Source organism: Pristis pectinata, chromosome 8 (genome assembly GCF_009764475.1).
Source record: "Pristis pectinata isolate sPriPec2 chromosome 8, sPriPec2.1.pri, whole genome shotgun sequence".
NCBI lineage: Eukaryota > Metazoa > Chordata > Chondrichthyes > Rhinopristiformes > Pristidae > Pristis > Pristis pectinata.
Genome location: NC_067412.1, coordinates 85,540,910 through 85,561,513, shown reverse-complemented (window position 1 = coordinate 85,561,513; position 20,604 = coordinate 85,540,910). Strand labels below are relative to the sequence as shown.

Sequence of the window (20,604 nt, the reverse complement as noted above, 5' to 3'; positions counted from 1 at the left end):
AAGTGTGCTGGAATGGGCCACTGCCATCTGGGACAATCAGCCAGAGACCTGCTCCTCATTTCACACCTTCATCGAGGAGATGAGAAAGATCTTCGACCATCCCATCAGGGGTAAGGAGGCAGCCAAATGACTACTCACCCTCCATCAGGGCTCCTGCAGTGTCGTGGAATACTCTGTGGAGTTCTGGATGTTAGCAGCTGACTTGGGGTGGAAGGAGGAGGCTCTCCGGTGGGTTTTTCGGCAAGGCCTCTGCAACAGGATAAAGGATGAGTTGGCGGCATGAGATGAGACAACCAGCTTGATCTCCCTAGCTACCGGACTGGACAACCGACTCTGGGAACAGCAGAGAGAGAGAGAGGACAGTTCGTCCAACACCTCCATTTGCCCCACGGGTCACCTTCCCAGCCTCTCTGCTCCTTCTCCTTCCACGCCTAGAGGTGCTCCCGACCCAGCTGATTGCACCACTCTGGGGGAGCAACCAATGCAACTGGGACGGAACTGCCTCTCTCCCTCCGAATGACGTCGACAGTTAAGAGCTGGGAGTTGCTTCTATTGTGGCCAGCCTGGCCATTTTCTTGCCATTTGTACCCTTTGGCCAAGAGAAGAGGGCTCACCAGTAGGAGAGGGGCGGTCTTGGTAAGCCAGGCAACTTTCCCTATGGTCTCCCAGAACCAGGTGCTGATCCCAGCTACCATAAGACACCTCCAACAGTCCCTGTCCCTTTCTGCCTTGGTGGACTCCGGTGCCGAGGGAAATCTGCTGCATGAAGACATAGCCTCCTGGGCTGGGATTCCTCGGGAGCCACTGAGTACCCCTCTAGAAATTCGGGCACTAGATGGCAGACTGTTGACCCAAGTCACACACCGCACACCACCGCTGTCGTTGCTGATCTCTGGAAACCATCGGGAACAGGTCCAATTTCACCTGAAACTTCTTGCAGACGCCAATGGCCCCTGGTTGAGCCGCCACAATCCCCACCTCGATTGGGCCATGGGCAGGATAGTCAGTTGGAGTCCATTCTGTCATTCCACTTGTCTCCAGTCAGCCCTTTCTCCAGTACAGGCTACCGCTAGTTCGTCAGTTGCTGAAACACCAGACTTGTCTGGGGTCCCAGCGGAGTATCATGACCTGGGGCAAGTATTTAGCAAACAAAGGGCTCTTGCCCTGCCTGCACACCTGCTATACGATTGCGCAATTGACATTCTCCCTGGAGTTCTGCTACCTACCAGTTGACTATATAACTTGTCCTGACCAGAGGGAAGCAATGGAGGAGTATATCAATGAATCTCTTGGTAGGCATTATTCGTCCCTCATCCTCCCTGGTAGGTGCAAGGTTCTTCTTTCTGGGGAAGAAGGACGGCTCACTGTGTCTGTGTATTGACTACCAGGGCCTAAATAACATAACCATCAAGAACAAGTACCCACTGCCGCTCATCAATTCTGTGTTTGAACTTCTTCATGGGGCCACCATATTCCCTAAACTTGATTTACAAAGCACTTACCATCTGGTCAGGATAAGGGATGGAGATGAGTGGAAAACAGCGTTTAATACCCTTTTCAGCCACTTCGAATACCTAGTAATGCCATTCAGCCTCACCAATGCTCCCGCCGTCTTCCAAGCTCTGATCAATGATGTCTTACAGGACTTCATAAATCGATTTATGTTTGTCTATCTGGATGACATCCTGATCTTCTCCAGGAATACACACAGCATGTCCGCCAGGTTCTCCAGAGGCTTTGGGAGAACAAGCTCCTCGTCAAGGCCGTGAAATGTGAATTCCATGTCCCCTCCATCAGCTTCTTAGGTTACATTGAGAGTGGACGAGTAAGGGTGGATCCCGAGGAGATCCGGGTGGTGGCGGAATGGCCTCAACCCATGACACGCAAGCAACTCCAACAGTTTCTGGGGTTTGCGAATTTCTATCGCCGTTTCATTAGGGATTATAGTCGGGTGGTGGCGCCCCTTACTCAACTCACTTCACCTAAGACCCCTTTTCTGTGGAACCCCGAAGCTGACTCAGTGTTCACGGACCTGAAGAAATGCTTCACGTCCTCCCCCCATCCAGGTCCAACCAGACCCCTCCAGCCAATTCATTGTGGAGGTCAATGCCTCTGACTCCGGGGTGGGAGCGGTCCTCTCTCAACACTCCGGTTTGGATCAGAAATTGCACCCCTGTGCTTTTTTCTCGCTGGTTGTCCCCTGCCAAATGTAATTACGATGTGGGGGACCAAGAGTTACTGGCAGTCAAGCTTGCATTAGAGGAGTGGAGGCACTGGCGAGAGGGAGCGGAACATCCATTTATCGTTTGGACAGACCACAAGAACTTGGAATATATATGAACAGCAAAACGCCTGAATTCCCGTCAAGCCTGGTGGGCATATTTCTTTGGCAGATTCCAGTTTATGCTAACATGTCGTCCTGGGTCCAAGAACGGAAAGCCCAATGCTCTCTCTCAGCAATACACTAGGAGGACCATCCTAACCCCAAGACCATCCTTCCCTGGTCCTGTGTGGTGGCAGTCCTCACCTGGGAGATCGAGGCCGTAGTGAAGGAAGCCCAACAGACCCAACCTGACCCAGGCAACAAACCACCCAACCGACTTTTTGTACCAGAGTCCGTGCGGTCTCATGTTCTGCAGTGGGGACATTATTGTCGTTTCGCCTGCCATCCGGGGATTGATAGGATGCTTTTCCTCCTGAAGAAACACTTCTGGTAGCCCTCCATGGATGCTGATACTCGTTCCTTTGTTTCTGCCTGTACTGTCTGCACCCGTAGAAAAGCCTCCCGGCTGGACCGCCATCCCTTACCCATACCTAGCTGTCTGTGGTCCCCTATCGCTCTGGATTTTGTCACTGGACTGCCCCCTTCTCACAGGAACACTGCTCTCCTCACCATAGTGGACTGCTTTTCCAAAGCAGTGCATTTTGTGGCCCTTCCCAAACTCCCTACAGCTCGGGAGAGAGGCGACCTGGTCGTCCAACACATCTTCTGCCTCCACGGAATCCCTGCAGACATTGTCTCTGACCAGGGTCCCCAGTTTGTCTCTACAGTATGGAGGTCCTTTTGTCAGGCCCTCGGAACATCCATAAGCCTATCGTCTGGGTTCCATCCACAGATGAACGGGCAAATCAAGATTTGTAAACAGCACTATGCTGCATAATGGCAAACAACCTGTTGACATGGAGCACCCACCTCGCTTGGGTTGAGTACGCCCACAACTCTCTGGTCTGCACTGCCACTGGAAGATCACCCTTCAAATGCTCACTCGGTTACCAACCTCCTCTGTTCTCCATCCATGAGGGGGACATCGCCGTGCCCTCAGTTCAGGACCATCTCCACCGTTGCCGCAAGGTCTGGGAGGACACGCGCAGCCCTGCACCATACTGCTGACCACAACCGGAGATCTGCAGATCGTCAGTGGGTTCCTGCACCAGTGTACCAGCCTGGGCAGAAGGTTTGGCTCTCGGCTAAGGACATCCCCCTCAAGGACGAGCCCAGGAAACTAGCTCCTCGCTGCTTGGGACCTTTTGAAATTGAGCAGATTGTCAATCCCGCAACGGTCCAGCTCAAATTGCCTACGACTCTGAGGATACATCCCACTTTCCATGTGTCTCAGGTGAAGCCAGTGGCTAGCAGTCCATTGTGCCCTCCAGCCAAGCCCCCTCTGCCTCCGCACCCCCACCCCCCCTCTCCCCCCGGATTGTTGACGACCACCCAGCGTACACCGTCCGGCGTTAACTGGATGTACACTGCCGGGGTAGGGGCCTGCAGTACTTGGTGGATTGGGAGGGATACAGTCCGGAGGAATGTTCCTGGGTTCCTTGCTCCTTCATTTTGGAACCCTCCCTCATTCAGGAATCCGATCAGAACCATCTAGATAAGCCCGGTGGATCGCCTGGAGGCTCCCTTGGAGGGTGGGGAGGGGGTGGTCGATTTGGCTCCATTGATGGTGCCTCATTGTGCAGCACATGGAGTCCATGCACTACTAATTGCATAACAACACACCTGAGCGCCATCAGGAGACTAGCATAAGAAGCCTGGTTTCACTAGCACTAGTTGCCAGAGTATTGGTCAACCTTTGGGTATACTTTGTTTCCTGGCTGCTTAGAGTTGTCAACTCTAGAGCAGTCCTGGTTTCACTGTTCCTCTTAGGATATTCAGTTTTTGTGTTGGGACCTCACCTCAGAGCCTCGAGGCAAGATTCCTTCTGGTTGCTGCCTGCGTTTGGTTCTGAGGAAGCATCCAGACTCCAGTCTCGTACCAGTGTGCTGCATTTGGGTTCTCTGTGAGCTTGCTCTTCGCTCGACATTGTAACACTCTAACCCTTGTTGGAAGGCCACTCATGGACAGAACAACACCTTAAGTAACGGAGTGCTGCTCCTAAGGCCGTTATTGCATGAGGATCTTGGCAATTAAATGCTCAAGAAAACACTCCGGTTATCTTAATCCATTTTTATGGACTTCAGGAGGTATTTGCATAGGCTACAGTCAGTCTGAAGCTGCCCAGTAGATTTTCTGATGTCAGCATAATGTCACTTTAAATAATGAGAACTGCAACAAGCAGTACAACTAAGAACACACATGCTAAGACAGTTCTGTGACTGTCAAAGGTTGCCCTCTTGAGCTTCAGGAAGCCAGAAATGGGTGTTGCACAAATGGAGGTTGTTATCTGCACATCCGACACTGAGAAATTTCAGATGTGCTGGTGTGGATTGTGCATGAAAGTGCCCAGCTGGAGACTGGGATATTGTGGAAGGGAACAAGATACTGTAAATTGGGGATGGGAAATTGTTGCTGAAGTGGTGTTTCTGAATATCCTTATTGCTTGGGTATCTGGAAGGGGGCATAAAGGTCATCAAACTGTTTGGGGGTGGGTTTGGTCAGGACACTGGGGAGATGGGGTGAAACTGGCCTTATGTCAGATGGGGCCAGGGGCGTGAGAGTTAGGAGGGTCGAAAGGTCAGTGATATGGGAGAAGCATGGGATATGAATCATGGGCTGGGAGGGGAGCTGGGGTGGGCTAGAGCTCAGTTGATCCACAGTATTCAGTGGAGGTGATGGGGAGGCATGATGGAGATGAGGGAGGAACCATAATTAATAGACTCAGGGGCTGGGAAAGAGATTAAAGACCGGTGATAGGGTGTGGGTGTAGTGAGTAAATGGTGAGCTCAACAATTAAGCTAAGTTATTACAGTCTATTAACATGGTTTTAAAATCCCATTTCTTAAAAAAAACCCATAACATCATCGTTCTGTCTCTGCAGCGTCATCTAGCCCTCCGTGGTCTCTACATTCCTCAAATTTGGCCTCTCACTTATCACAGCTTCCTTTGGTGCAACATTGTTTGACTTCAGTCATCCAGGCATCACTCACTTCCTCTATCTTCACCTCCCCTTAAACCCCACTGCATTTACCAAGCCATCCTTCTGAATGTCTTCTTTGATACAATAAAATTGTCTAGCTGCAAAGAAAAATCAGTTTTACAGGCTGATCCCAGTACGTCTTTGCATATCACCCACAATATTTGTCTGATGACATATCTGTAGGCGCCTTGAAATGCTTTACTTTGTCAATCTGCTATACAAATGCATATTCTTATTGTTTTGGATTTGAATCTCACCATCCCCACCCCCGGCTGCCTATTTCATGATCTTCCCTTGCAGCTGCTTCCTTAGTCCAGACTTGTCTCTGCTAAGGCTCTGAACCACCTCCTTTCTTTTTCCTTTGTTCCCTTCACCTCCCAGTCTTCCCACGACCACAAACTCCCTCCATTTCTCTGTACGACCACATCCATGATACCATAGACCATTGCCTTGCTCCAGTCCCTGTTGTAGCTCCTGCTCCCCTGGCTAATTTTTATAAATGAGTGCAAAACATACGTAAGTAAAATGAAATAATTAGCTTTGACAGCTGAAACATCAGGAAGATCCATCTCCCCTAACTCCAACCTACTTATTTTCTTCTGTTGGCTTCTTATCTTCTGACCAAACTCCACCCAACTCTGCCCTCCCTCTCACTGCAGCCTGTTGTAACTTCCTCCCATTACCTCTTGGATTCAGTGTTGCAAATCTTTATTAAATATAGTATATTTATTCTATAATAATTATCCTAGAGTTGACAACCTTTCCAAAATGCCTAAAATATCCTTTCAATCGTTAGAAAATTAACAAATATTTACTATAGAACCTAAACAGGCTGTTTAAACCCTTCACACACACCTCCTCCAATGTGGTCTATTGCATTCAGTTCTCACAATGTGGCCTCCTCTACATGGGCGAGACCAAGCGTAGTCTAGGGTACTGTTTTGAAGACCACTCGTGTTCTGTCAGAGTTGCCATCTTGAGCTTCCGATTGCATGCCATTTCAACTCCCCTTCCTGTTTCCGTGCCAATCTGTCTGTCCTTGGCCTTCTCCACTGCCACGGCGAGGCCAACTGCAAACTAGAACAACACCTCATAGTCCACTTGAGTAGCTCACAATCTAATTGTATGAACATTGATTTTTCCAGTTTCAGGTAAGCCACAACCCCCGGTGTTCCTTTCCCACTCCCTCCAGTCCACCCAGGTTCTCTCTTTGTTCACCTTTTCCATCCCTCTCACCTTGTTACCAAGACTTATTACCCTCCTCACCTGGTTCCATCTACGCATTTCTCACATACCTTTCCACCTTTGTTTCCTCCCCCTTGGTTCACCTTTCCTATCCCCTCCCTGTTCCCCCACATGGTTACAACTGCCCATCACCCCTCTTATTTAGTTCCACCTACCACCTACCAGACTCTGTCTGGACTCTCCCCCTCCCCTCCCCCACCTGGTTCCTTCTACCTAATCTTCCCCTCCTCCAATCTTCCCCTCTGGTTCTTCCTATCACCTTTCTGCCTCTGTCTCACCCCTTCCCCTCACTTCTACACACTGGCTATCTTCCCTCCACACTCTCAGTCCTGATGCAGGGTCTTGACCTGAAACATCAACCATCTGATTGCCTCCACAGATGTTGCTTGACCCTCTGGGATCTTCCAGCAGTTTGCTTAGTGCCATTTAATCCATTAAGACTATTTCTTCTATGTACTATCTAATTAATCACAAACATTATCCAAACATCCTAGTTTATGGGATGTTTCTGCAAAATATTTTTGCAAAATTTCAGCCTATTTTCAACCTAAACCAACTTGAACTCCAACTTGAATTCAAAGATAAAATAACTTGAACTCCAGAATATTTAATCTTCCTTCATTATTCATCCTTGGCTGCTTACTTTCATCACTGTTTCATCGCATTTCCAGCAGCTCTGAAATCATCATGTTCTGTGGAACATTCAAGCATTGCCCTCCCCAATTTACAGAATAAATTTCTATGTTCCTAACCAATTAATCCTCTGGTTCTTTTTTTTTGAAAGACGCTCAACCACTACGACATTAATTTATATGATACAAACCAGGCAAATTACATCTTAGCAGGACTGCAAGAAATGTCCTTGGAGACGAGCTTTAGCTAGTGCCATTGGAAATGTTTCAAGTAACTCTGCAGAGGGCTGGGAACCTGACAATAATTTTGGATGGAGAGAATCAAATTTGGATGTGGAATGTGGAGATTAAGTAAATGAGTTAGAAAGTAGATGAAACAGCTGGATGGAAAGAAACAAAGAAATTCAGTAATTCCTACTTAAGCAAGGAGCTTTGTAAATAAATGAAATGAAACAAAGGCGTCATGGTATCATGCCATTAGTGAAATATGACAAAAATGGGCAAGAACGACAACTTACATTCCTGGTTCATGGATTTTAGACATGATGTTGGGGTTGGTGGGGGCATTAAAAAGAAAAGTGATCTCTCTTTTTTGGTATGGCATCCTGATATTTAAGGTAAAACAGGTCAGCTGTTGCCTAAAGAAGGAAATCCCAGCATCCTTGTTGCTCAGGTGGAATATAGATCCTGATTGGATCGGAGGGGCCAAGACTGGAAATAGCATCCAGAGGCACTAGTTGCTTGTGAGCATTCTTATTACTTCCTCTGTCATTGACATTTGTTATAGCCATATGAATTAAGGAAGCAATTAAGATATGAACTTAATACTTCATCATTATATGCGCGTCACTCCGTCCTTCAATTTAAAGTGGTCTATGGAGCTCACCTGTTCAAAGACAAGTTATCGCATTTTTATTTGGATTTATCTCCTTATTGTGACAAATGCAATAATGGAGAGGCTTCTTTAATTCACATGTTTTGGTCATGTCTGAGTCTGAAAAAATACTGGATAGAGGTATTTCAAACCTTTACTGTGCTTTTTAAAATAAATTTTAAGCCAAATCCTTTAATTGCATTATTTGGGATTGTTGGAGAAAAAGATATAATTCTGGAGACTTCTGACTTACACATATTGGCCTTTATTTCTCTTATAGCTAGGAGGGTTGTATTGCTTAAATGGATGGAAGTTACTCCCCCCACTCATGTTCAATGGCTATGGGAATGGCACGGTAGCATAGTGGTTAGCATAATGCTTTACAACGCCAGAGACCAGGGTTCAAATCTGGCCACTGTCTGTAAGCAGTTTGTACGTTCTCCCAGTGTCTGTGTGGGTTTCTTCCCACATTCCAAAGACCTACAGGTTAGGAAGTTATGGGTATGCTATGTTGGCGCCGGAAGCGTGGCGACACTTGCAGGCTACCTCCCAAAATCACTACGCAAAAGATGTATTTCACTGTGTGTTTCGATGTACATGTGACTAATAAAGATCTTATCTTATGTCATATCTAAATTTAGAGAAGATCCGTTCAATTTCTGGACCTAATTTGGACTTCCAAATATTATGGGGACCTTTTTTGAACTACTTGCAAAACCATTGATTTGGTGCTTAAAGTACAGATACTGGCTAATACTATTATGTCTTTAGGGCTTTTTTTTGTCTTTTTTTTAACCAAACAGCTTTGGTCTTGGTAGTGGGTTTAGATTTTTTTTAATAATAAAATGATTCCAATTTACTAATATTAATTAGTTATCATTTCTGTTTATCAATATGAGGTATTGTGATTTCAAGTGTGATTCAACACAATGTATTTTGTAACATTTTGTCTTTTGTTTTATGTACTTTGTATTTTCTATCTGGAGTTAATAAAAATATTGTAAAAGTAAAAGAAAGAAGATATGAACAACAGTAAACAATATATTGTGTACAAATGTATTTGGTCAAATTATGTATTTGCTAGGATCAAACATATCAAAAGTAATTTTATGCAAGTGTTAGACAACTTTGAGGATTTTCTCAAGATGTCTTTATGTAAATGATTTCATAAAAAGATTGCACTGCTAATGTTAATATTTAATATTGGAAACACATTAGAAATGTAACCAATTTGTATTCAGGAGGGCTGCGTTTGGCTAGAGGGTATTGTGGATCGGGTACAAGTCACTACAGCCAACTTCACATTATTACAAGGTTTATTGTTTACATATTGGAACATTTTGGACACAAGAACATAGGAAATAGGAGCAGGAGGAGGTTAAATGGGTCCCAGAGGTTGTTCCACCATTCAATGAGATTGTGCCTGATCTGATCCTTGCCCTCAACTTTATTTTAAACCTTAATTCTTTGGATTCCAAAAGGCAGCATTAATTTTAGAGAGTAGGATTGAAATGGATTTCATGCGTTGAACAGTTTTAAATTCTAGCTTAGGTACATTAAGGTCAAAGTAGTGTGGTCTGAAATAAATTCTGACACCATGGCCAAAAATATTGTCAACACCAACAGGGACATGGAGAACAGCCATTGCAAAGCATGCCAACAACCATTTTGGTTGTGGGCCTGCTGCTGAAAAATTCAATAAGGTGTCAGGTGCTACTATTAGTGTATTACAATAAGCTGCACCATTGTGAACCATGGCAAGGAATGTAGCTATGAAGTCCAGTCCAAACTGGGTTGAAGGTGGGGTGTAAGATGAGAGAGAAGCCTGGCAGTTAGAGATCAAGCTGTGGCCTAGTGGGGTGGTGAAGATGTCACTCTGGAGGATCAGAGCCTGGGTAGGATTGAAACTTAGGGTTCTTATTGGATGATCAGGGTCTGTTGAGGATCCCATATTGGAGGATTGGCACAGCTCAAATGCCATCTATGAATTTTCAGATGACCCCACTGTTGTTGGTAAAATCTCAGATGGTGGTGAGGAAGCACACAGGAGTGAGATAGCTCAGCAGGTTGAGTGATGTCACAACAACAACCTCGCACTCAACGTCAGCAAGACTAGGGAACTGATTGTGGACTTCAGGAAGGGGAAGTCAGGAGAACCTCATTGGCGGGTCAGGAAGTCACCAGGCCTCATTGAGGGGTCAGTGGTGGAAAGGGTGAGCAGCTTCAAGTTCATGGGCATCAACATCTAGGAGCACCTATCCTGGGCCCAACACACTGATGCAATCACGAAGAAGGCACGCCTGTGGCTCTACTTTGTTAGGAGCTTGAGGGGATTTGGTATGTCACCAAAGACTCTTGCAAATTTCTACAGATGTACAGCGGAGAGCATCCTGACTGGTTGCATCACAGCCTTGTATGGAGGCTCCAACGCACAGGATCAAAAGAGGCTGCAGAGGGTTGTAGGCTCAGCCAGCTCCATCACGGGCACAACCCTCCCTGCCATCGAGGACATCTTCAAGAGGTGGTGTCTCAAGAAGGTGGCATCCATCACAAAGGACTCTCACCATCCGGGACATGCCCTCTTCTTGTTACGCCCATTGGGGAGGAGGTACAGGAGCCTGAAGACCCACACTCAGTGATTTAGGAACAGCTTCTTCCCCTCTGCCATCAGATTTCTGAATGGTCCATAAACCCATGAACACTAACTCATTATTCCTTTCTTTGGCACTATTTATTTATTTTGTAATTTATATTAATTTTATGTCTTTGCACTGTACTGCTGTCACAAAACAACAATTTTCATGTCATATAAGTCAGTGATAATAAACCTGATTCTGATCCTAATTGTCATAGGGTCACAGGGTCCATGGGTTTGAGTTTGGAGGATCAATATCTGAGGTGTCCCTTTAGAGGTTCAGAGCCTGGAGGCATCACATCAGAATGCTAGATTTGGAGGGTTGGGGATGTTGTTGAGCATTGTATCTGGGCCTTCTTAGCGTTTGAGAGTTGGTTGCCCAAGGGTTATGAGCTTGGCATGAGAATAGACAGAGTAAGAGTGATGGGGATAAAACTGAGAAAAGCTGGTAAATAAATAAGTCAAAGGAGTCCTACCAGAGTTAAATTCCCAGGGTCAGGCTGTGACCCATTTATGGAGATCTCCTTTAGATCATGTTACTGCACTGGCAATGACACCAGTAAACCCTTTTAGTCCTGACAGTGCCCAATGTGTCTCAGAACCACGTGAATTAAATTTCCTGAAACTGGAGGTGCCTGGTCACCTTAGACGTGACTCAATTCAAGCTGGAAAACATTGTAACTAATCTCAGCCAGCAAAAACAATTTTCACTATGCTTAGTTCTGTAGGCCAATGACTTACGACTAATTCAGATGTGTTTTTTGTATCTTTTTCTCAAACAATAATAAAACACTGAAAGCAAAATTAATGCTGATATTTTCTCAACACATTTTAAAATTTGATTTGTGTTTCAGGTATGGTTTAGTCTTATGGTTCTATTGGGAAGGTATAAAATATTAATTTTAGTGAAATAAACACTTATAGTCGTAAAACGCAGAACCAGGGCCTTTGGCCTAATGCCGGTCCCAATATCTAAACTGGTCTCATTTACCAGCATTTGGTCTGCAGCCTTCTATGTCATAGAGTCATAGAGTAATAAGCACGGATACAGGCCCTTTGGCCTGATGAGTCCATGCCAACCACGGTGCCCACCTTGCTTTGGTGATTCAAGTGTTTGCCTAGATGCTTCATAAATGTTGTGAGAGTGCCTGTCTCCACCACCTTCTCAGGCAATGTGTTCCAGATCCCAACTACTCGATGTATGAGAAAGTCCTCTCTCAGATCCCCTCTAAACCTCCTACCTTTCACCTTATACCTATGCCCTTTTGTTTTAGACATCTCACCAAGAGAAAAAGATTCTTTCTATCTAACCTATCAATGCACTTCATAATCTAATAGGTCACCCCTCAGCTTCTTCTGCTCCCAAACAAACCCAGCCTTTCCTATCTCTCCTTGTAACCGAAATGCTCCAATCCAGGCAACATGCTGGTGAACCTCCTCTGCACCATTCCAGCACAATCATATCCTTACTATATATATTTTTTCAATAATTGTGCTCAAATACATATTGCTTTGTAGTCTGTAGTTATTTTAAACTTGACAAATTTTAGGATTTTTAAATTAAATGTCTGAAAGTATGAGTAAAGGCAACAACTCTATCCAGTTATATGTAAAAGATTCAGAAGCATTGTTGCCATTTCCATTGATGTGGAATAATAGCTATGAAATACAGCTGCCATTTCACATGCTCTGGAGTCGCTGATTTTATTATGAAAAGTGGGTCTAGGACACAAGGTTGTTCTTTCTCACCTTGTGAAGGTATATTAAACTGTTCTCAATAGTAAACTCTCAATCATTTCAAAATAATTACAGGGTCATAGCACTATATGAAAAATAGATGATATTAGCAACCAATACTAAATCCCCCTTATGTCCAGATGCTGAGGATTTTTGTATGTCACCCATGTTGATGTTTGCTTTCTGTGCTGGAAACAATACAAACATCAACAGATGTTAAACTGTAATTTGGAAGTTCCTCATCTTTGTCAGAGATATTTGTATGTTCTTAGGACTGGAAAGATATTAATTTACAAATTAGCTTTATATTAAGCACAAAGACAAGGACTAATTTAAGGATAGACTAAAAAGCCACTTATCTTCATCAATTTTTAACTTAGATTATTAGCTTTCTGTCAAGAATGTCAGTGGTTGGCAATGAATATCATGAAAGAAATAATTTGCATTTATCTTAGAGTATGCCAAAGCTGTCAATAGATTACTTATTTAAGATCAGCTCCTGTTGATATGTACAGAAATATGCAGGAAATATAGAAGTGATCAACTGCAACAGTAATTTTCAATATTGTTGCTTGGAGAAATATATTGATCAGGACACATTCCTGATCTTCAAATCACGGGATATTTTGCATCTTGCAAGCAATATGTGGCTTTTATATTTTGTCCAAAAGATAGCAATCCCAACAAAGTAGCAATTTATTTTGGATTGCCACAAGACGTTAGCCTAGATTATGTGTTAATGTCTAGGACTGGGACTTGCCAAAGTGCTTTCTACTGAACCAAGCTCTCACTAATTGGCAGAACAAATATATCAAATTTTTAGTATAACCAACAATCCCATTGTGAATTTTGTTGTATGAAATTTAGCATCGCATCAAATGCTAAGATTTTTTTACTTAAGGAAAGACCACCTTCTCTTTTGATTTTGTATTGACATAATCATTCATTTAAAACTTAAAATTATTAACAAGAAAGCACTGCCTAAATTAACTTTCAGAAGTATTACAAAATTTAAACCTGTTTTATCTTAATAACTTAAAAAGAATTGAAATATACAGAACCAGGCCGCACAACTTTCAGAATGCAGTTCTTTTAGAGAAGCAGAAAATTAAACACTTCTATTGCTGAACCTTAATTTTGTATAAAAAAAACACAAAAGGGCCAAGTTGAAGATTGAGTTTTTTTAAATAGCATCTACAAAAGTAAATGTATCTGTATAAAGATTTCAATGAAGTAAGGATGTTCCAAAGCTTTTTTACAGGAATGTTATTAAATTAAATTTGACAGGAAAACACTTAAGGTAATGATAGGCTAGGTGAGAAAATATTTGGTCAAACAGGTATGCTTTAAGGATCAATGTAAAAGAGGGGAACTACTGAATTGGTTTGGGGTGGATTTTCAATGCTTATGACCCAGGCAACTAAAAACATGGTTCATATGGTGAGCAATTAAAAACAGGAGTACAAAAAAAGATTAGAATTGAACTGGCAGGGTATGGAATCTAAAACTAGATGGCAAAGATATAAGGTGAGGGGGAAAGAATTAAAAGGGACCTAGGGACCTTAGGGGCAACTTCGTTCACACAGAGGGTGGTGGGTACATGGAACAAGCTGCCAGAGGAAGCTGTAGAGGTGGGTACAATTACAATGTTTAAGAGCCATAAGCTACATGGATAGAAAAGGTTTAGAGGGATATGGGCCAAATGAAGGAAAATGGAAGTAGCTCAGATAAACACCATGGTTCGAAGGGCCTTTTTCCGCATTGTATGACTCCAGGAAACCAAAGGTCTTGGTGGATTGTGGGTTGAAGGAAGTCGCCATGGTGAAGAGTGAGGGCATAGGTGTTTTGGAAAATATTGATGATAATGTTGAAATCAGTGTGTTAGTGGAATAAGAGTGTGAGCACAGGTGTGATAGGTGACAGAGACTTGGGTGAATAAGAATATAGGCAGTGGAGCTTTGAATGGAATCCAGTTGAGGAAGGTTCAAGGTAGAAGGTCATCCAGGAAAGATTTGATTGCAAATGAGCTGAGGTGGGGCCAGAAGTGCTACAGCAGTGAACTTAGGCAGTCTGGGTGATGGAGTGGAAAGTATGATTAGAAGTTTAAATTGGGTCAAATCGGCATGGTCAGGGTTCTTGGTGTTGCTTACTCACTTGTGCCCCCTGCTGGAAAGTGACACTTGTGGCTTTTGGTGAATGCTATGAGGTCTTCCACTGTTGAGAAGGCTACCCAGACTCATCCCGCAGGTTTACAAATGAAGAAGAGTCACTTGTGCACATTACCAAAGGTGGAGTTATACCTAATGGAATGCCATTTTTAGTAGAAGGATGAGAATATACAGAAACATAATTAATTGAATTATCTGCATAGTAGTGGTTATTGATCTCACAAGACAATCCAAATGAGAAAGGGGATTGGTTAATCCCCATTCGCCTCGTCTAAACTAACCTCTGCCAGGATAATCGTTGGAGTTATAGATGAAAAAAAAATTGGGAACAGTTCTCAATCTTGATTGATTCCATTGGAACTTCTCTATATGAAGGAGAACTGAGGAAATGATTATGGATGATTTTACAGTCTACATCACGTTTCAATGCAACAGGATTTTTTTTTGTGTGTGTGAACTGGCCAGCTCTCACAGATGTCAAGTCCCTTTAAAAGTCAAAAGAATGAATTAGGGGAACAAAAAAACCCAGTGAACGTCGCGGTGTGCAGCCATGCCTCAGTGACAGAAAGGCGACTGGTTTAAGCGCTGGCCATATTTTCAGCAAAATGGGAAACAACAAAAAAAAAATTAGCAAGAAATGAAGCGGCTCCGATTTTCAGCCATTAAACCAAGCGGAGGGAGAAAGCGCAGCGGATAGTGACAACGAGACAAGCCTGTCACTGGATGTTAATGGATACGAGGGCGCCTTAGCCCCTACTGGAGATGAATGATTTGGCGATGAAATATTGTCTTATGGAGTCAGCGGTAGATATAATCTGCCCACACCATCACACCAAATCTAGGTCGATTAAAAACAAAGCAAAACTGTAAATCATAACTAAAACCAAGCGATCGAGCTGCACACATACAGACATATTTATAGTTTTTGATTTAAATGAACGCCCAGCGATGAATGGACCGTGACTTACCGTGCTAGGCTAACAGTGACAGCGGGAGAGAAAGCCGATGGATCCAGATACTGAAAGTACGAAGGGTCGGTTCCAAAGGAGGAAAGTAATCCGGCGTGATTATAACACAGCGACCAAGTAGAGATAGCTGAGTCACCAGCAGCTCAATCTTTTAACATTCTCGCTGCGTTAGCGTCCGCATCTGCAGCACCAAAATGCTCCCAAAATAGCGCACCCTCCAAATTGCTTGCTAGTGACGACTAGAGAAATCCGAGAAGGTCTTTAATATATACATCGTGCAACGAAGCGATAGGGTCCTTCAGACTTACGGCGAGGCGATACCTATCATTAAAGAAACAGGGGAAAATGTTGGTGTAAAAACATGCAATTACCTAAATATAAATGATATGCCAGCATCCTTAAAGTGGCTTGCTTTATTAATAAACCTATTAAGTGGTTCATTCAGTGTATCTCGAGAGCTATTTGAAGACATATTTATTATTTTTCCACATATTAATAACTGTAAATGATTACTTTATTAATGAGTGATTTTAAAAAATGTCAGCAAAGTATTTTGACCATCGCACCAAACCTCTGGTTTGTTCTCCAGCTGTGCTGTCTGGGATGATTAACTATAATCCTTGCTACAAACTACCTTTTTTTTCGTTAAAACAAGTGCAACCAGCTTTATTCACAAGGAGGGTCCCTTTAAATAGCTAAAGGCCATGCAATCAAATCCCCAATATCTCCGTTGCAAACATTTTCTGGACAAATCTGAGGTGATCCAGAGATCAATGAATATATAGCTACACCGCAAAATGAAACAGCAAATCAAGCAGAGAACTGAATAAAAGTCACGATAAGAGTGATCCATTGATAATCCTTCATCTATAACAAAGATGCCTATACTTTTGAGATGACATACGGCCTAGCAGAAAAATGACATATATTGTCCGAGGTAACGTATAACATTAATGAGAAGGATCGATTCTGCTGCCTTAACTTGTGACTTTCATCTTTAGCAAGGGATTCTGCGACAACTATAGAACTAGCTCAGTCACCAGCATTATATCTATATGTATACTATTGAATGTAATGTCGCTGGCAAGGCCCAGCTCCTCCCTAATTGTCCTTGAGAAGGTGATGATGAAATGCCCTCTTGCACATCTACATTCATGTGGTGAAGGCACTCCTATAATGCTGACAGGTAGGGAGTTCTTCAAGGATTTTGGTCCAATGATGTTGAAGGTATGGTATACATTTCCAAATCAGGATGGCGTGACTTGGAAGGAAACTTGAAAATGGTGTTCCTAAGCACCAAGTGCTCTTGTCCTTCTAGATCGTAGAGATTATGGGTTTTGGAAGAGCGGTTGAAAAAGCTTCAGTAAATTGCTGAACTTCTTCTTGCAGATACTACACATGCCAGGCACAGTGTGTTTGTTGGTGGAAGTGTGTATGTTTAAGGTAGTCAATGAAATTAGATGGGTTGCTTTGACCTGGAAGGTGTCAAGTGTCTAGAATGCTGTGGAGCTGCATTCATCTGCATTTTGGAGAGTATTTCATCAAACTCCTGACTTGGGAGTCAGAGGATGACTCATTTGCCACAGATTAGTGGGTTGTGCTCCTGTGGTCATTTTGTTTATATGACCTGTCCAGATATGTGGGGTGTGGGAGATTTGAAAAGTGTAATAGAACCTTGAGGATGGTGATTGCCTGGTAACTAAGTAGCATTAATGTTACTTGGCACATCACACCAAGCTTGAATATTGTCCAGGTCTAGCCACAAAGAGTTGTGAATGGAACAGAACACTATGCAATCAACAGTAAATGTTCCTGATCTCCATGATATCACACTCAGTCAAGTGCTGCCTTGATATTGTTGGCAATTACTCACACATCACTCAAGAATTCAGCTCTTTTGTCCTTATTTAGGCAAAAGCTGTGATCAGATATTGAATCAATGAAAAATCTATGTTGAGGATCAGTGAGCAAGTTAATGGTAAATAAGTGTCACATGATAGCATTGTCAATGACACCTTTCTTCACTATGTTGGCAAATAGTAATCTGGTTGCAAGCTCATATGTTGGGCTTTACTCGCATTAAGGTGTGGATGCTCTTGAATCCTGTTTTTCTCATTGGCTGTTTTATTGTCCACTGCCATTCTCATATGGATGTGGGAACACTGCAGAACATTAACCTAATCAGTTGGTTGTAGCATCTTAGCCACTTTTATTGTTACATGTGCATTGTTTTGGGATATGCTTGGTACTAATATCCTCTTCTACATTCCTCACTGAACCATAGTTGGTCCTAAGGCATGATGATAAAGGTAGAGTGAGGAATATGTCAGGTCTTGATGAATTGTAGCTTATCATCCAATTGCTGCTGATGGACCACAGAACTGTTTTTGTAAAAGATGGCTGTTTTTGAGCTGTTTTTGACCCCATTTTGCACAAAGGTAATGCCATGGAATTTGATGCTATGCACTCACAGTATGAAGAAGAACATTATCACCACAAAAACCATGCAATTATTTCTCCTACTGCAATATCACAGGTCGTGCATTTTGACTGTTAGATGGCTGAGGAGTGACAGAATGGTGAGGACATTTTGGAAGCACCTCCCATACAGATCTGATTGAATTTGCAAGTATTACTTGGTCATTAGTGATACCATATTTTATGGAATTATAACTTGTTTATGACCTGATCAGTGCACCTTTAAAATGTGTACATTTAGATTAATTTTACTTGAATTTTTTTTTAACTACATGTCAACAAAAGGCTTGTGTTAAATGCAATCATTTGGGGGTGAATATTAGGTTGATATCTTTAAAGATCCTAACTATTAATTTGTAAAAATGTAAATGATCATAAAGAAGTTTAAAGACTGTAACCTTTTCCCCCAACAAAATGATTAAATCCATGTTTTGGACTTTAATTGAAAGCAATATATATTGGGCAAAACTCAACAATTTATCAAAAGGACTGCACACCTCAGCTAAGCCATCATTTTAAGTTAGTTTCTAACACTGGTAATTCTTGGAATTTACACTATTGGTAACAGAACTTTTGAGTTTTTTCATTTGACTTTATGTCAGTGGGGTACTTTTTCCGGCGGTTCAGCTGTTCTTTGTCTCCCTCAACTTATTCACACCAAGACAACATTAAAGAATGTTGCACATCAGAGCAGCAGCATCTAGTAGCATTGCCAGTACATAGAGTAAATATATGGGAATATGTGTTTTTCTTTTTTGTATTTCAAACGCTGCAATATCATTTGTACTCAAATAATGTCGCTAATCTTTTTCTCTCTCCCTACCTTTGACCCATCCCCCGGTGGATCTGCTCTCCCCTCCTCCCCCGCACCTGCCTATCACTATCTCTTACCTGCATCTACCTATCACCCCGCCTCCCCTCTTTTGTCCACCGATCACTGCTCTGCTTTTCCCTCCTATATATTGGGCTTCCCCTTTTCCTATCTTCAGTCCTGAAGAAGGGTCCTGACCCGAAACGTTGACCGCCTGCTTTTCTCCACGGATGCTGCCTGGCCTGCAGAATTCCTCCAGCATCATAGTGTTTTTCAATGTCGCTAATCTGTTTAGATATAGTAGTTTGCAATCGGTCTTATTCTGAATGGGTTAAATGTCAATATAATGGAAATCTATTTAAACACGTGTATATTTTACTGCAAAACGTTCGGAAAAAATCCAAATATTAATTCATGTTAGATTATGCTACAAAGCTATAGAATTCCTTGAGTTGTAGATGTTCTGAGATTCTTTTCCGTTTATTGATTTTTCTGCAGAAAGCTGGTATAATTTTTCACTTCTTTGGGACTAGACAAACAGCGCTTATTCAAGCATCAGACTCAAGTCAATACCAATGTTACGCTCAATTTTGTTCCTGAGAAACCAAGCTCAAAAGGAGGCTTGAGAAGGAGATGTGCAGATTGATATAAACATGTCCATGTTTAAAGTGCACAACTTTAAATTCTGTATTTAAATGAAAGCAGAATTCATGTTCAGTCTGTAATATATACCATTTGATTATCAACTATTGTACGTTCGTAATGGCCAAATTGTAGTCGAAAACCACACCTTAAAAAGGGGATGTGGTTACTGGAGGTTGACAACAGCTTCAAACTCTGGCATTTTCTCATTATTTTAATTACTCTACCTTTATAACCAATATTATATTTTTTTAAAAATCAGCCAGACTGTGTCCGCACGCAAGGAGTTAGATGATTTAGTTTTAAACTTAAATCTAAACCCAATACTTTCATATTCGGTTATATTGATACTTTAATGGCAAGGAGAATGTAATTACAGTGTTCGGACATTGTGTGTAATGTGGAATTGTATTTACACGATGACTGTAAGCAGTCAATACCATTAATTGCATCGGTACCATTTTTATCGTTGGTCAATCTTAATTTCACTTTATTGATTTCTTTTGACTCTTTTCTGTCAGAAATATGTTGTTAAATTTCAGGCAAAAATAACAGATCTAGAAATTTTAGTGCGTTTATTTTTGTTCCATACGGTACTAGTTCCTCCTCTGCTCATACTCGGTTGGCTTGGACGAGTGATTTTCCTCAGCGCTGATCAATCAGAGCCGGAAATCAATGAGTGCGGGCACATTAGGAACAGCGAGTGAATCGACCAGTAATGATTATTGGCATTGTTCATGAACTGGCAGTTTCTACAAGTAATGCAGCCGTCCTACACGCCCCCACTAATAAAGCATTTTTTTATTGTTGACGTGATAAGGAGTAATTTCAAAGCAAATCTATCACAATGTAATAGATGCTTTCTTGTACTCCTAAGGAAACTTTGGACTTCATTAAGACAGTGATTAACCCGTGCAAAACAATGGTTTATTCTTCATTGACAGTTTTCTTTCTTAATCAGAATCTTGGGCGCATCCTGTTTAAAAGGCGAAGAATCACATTTCACGACTTCCATAGAACCATAGACCATAGAACGATACGGCACAATACA

At 42.5% G+C, this 20,604-nt stretch overlaps 1 protein-coding gene across 1 annotated transcript in view; it reads right to left on the bottom strand.

Moving 5' to 3' along the window:
- Positions 1-20,604, bottom strand: part of LOC127573621 (nuclear protein AMMECR1-like) — a 156,056-nt gene that overhangs the window by 119,330 nt on the left and 16,122 nt on the right. The window contains exon 2 of the mRNA XM_052022006.1: positions 15,623-15,943. The gene's annotated coding sequence lies outside the window, so the exon portion shown is untranslated. The remainder of the gene's footprint in view (positions 1-15,622; positions 15,944-20,604) is intronic.